Below are 1,064 nucleotides of genomic sequence, written 5' to 3' on the forward strand. Positions count from 1 at the left end.
ACCCCAGTGAATAGGCTTGGTGCTTTTGTAAAAGGTCAGATGGCCGTAAGTGTGTGGGTTGATTTCTGGATTCTCTATTCTGTTCCATTGATCAATGTGTCTGTTTTTATACCAGTACCATGCTGTTTTGGTTACTATAGCTTTGTAGTATAGTTTAAAGTCAGGTAGTGTTATGCCTCCGGCTTTATTTTTTTGCTTAGCATTGCTTTGGCTATGCGGGGTCATTTGTTATTCCATACAAATGTCTGGAGAGTTCTTTCCATTTCTGAAAGAAATGTCATTGGAATTTTGATGGGGATTGCGTTGAATTTGTATATCACTTTGGGTCATATGGCCATTTTCACTATGTTGATTCTTCCAATCCATGAGCATGGGATATCTTTCCATCTTCTTGTATCCTCTCTAATTTCTTTCAGATGTTGTTTGTAGTTCTCATTATAGAGATTTTTCACATCCTTGGTTAGCTCAATTCCTAGGTATTTTATTTTTTTGGTGGCTATTGTAAATGGGCAGGCTTTCTTGATTTCTCTTTCTGCATGTTCACTATTGGTGAACAGAAATGCTACTGATTTTTGTGTGTTGATTTTATATCTTGCTACTGTGGTGAACACATTTATCACCTCCAAGAGTTTTTTTGTAGATGCTTTAGGCTGTTCGATATATAGTTTCATGTCATCTGCAAACAGGGACAGTTTGACTTCATCTTATCCAGTCTGGATGCCCTTTATTTCCTTCTCTTCTCTGATTGCTCTGGCTAGTACTTCCAACATTATGTTGAATAGGAGTGGTGAGAGTGGGCATCCTTGTCTGGTTCCTGTTCTTAAAGGAAAAGCTTTCAGCTTTTCCTCATTCAGGATGATATTGGCTGTGTGTTTATCATATATAGCTTTAATTATGTTGAGATACTTTCCGTCTATACCTAACTTATAGAGGGTCTTTGTCATGAATGAGCATTGAATTTCATCAAATGCTTTTTCAGCATCAATAGAGATAATCTCATTGTCCTTGTGTTTGATTTTATTAATATGGTGGATCACATTTAGTGATTTGCATATGTTGAACCA

The sequence above is a fragment of the Galeopterus variegatus genome, unplaced genomic scaffold, assembly GCF_000696425.1.
Source record: "Galeopterus variegatus unplaced genomic scaffold, G_variegatus-3.0.2 Scaffold10, whole genome shotgun sequence".
Taxonomy (NCBI): Eukaryota; Metazoa; Chordata; class Mammalia; order Dermoptera; family Cynocephalidae; genus Galeopterus; species Galeopterus variegatus.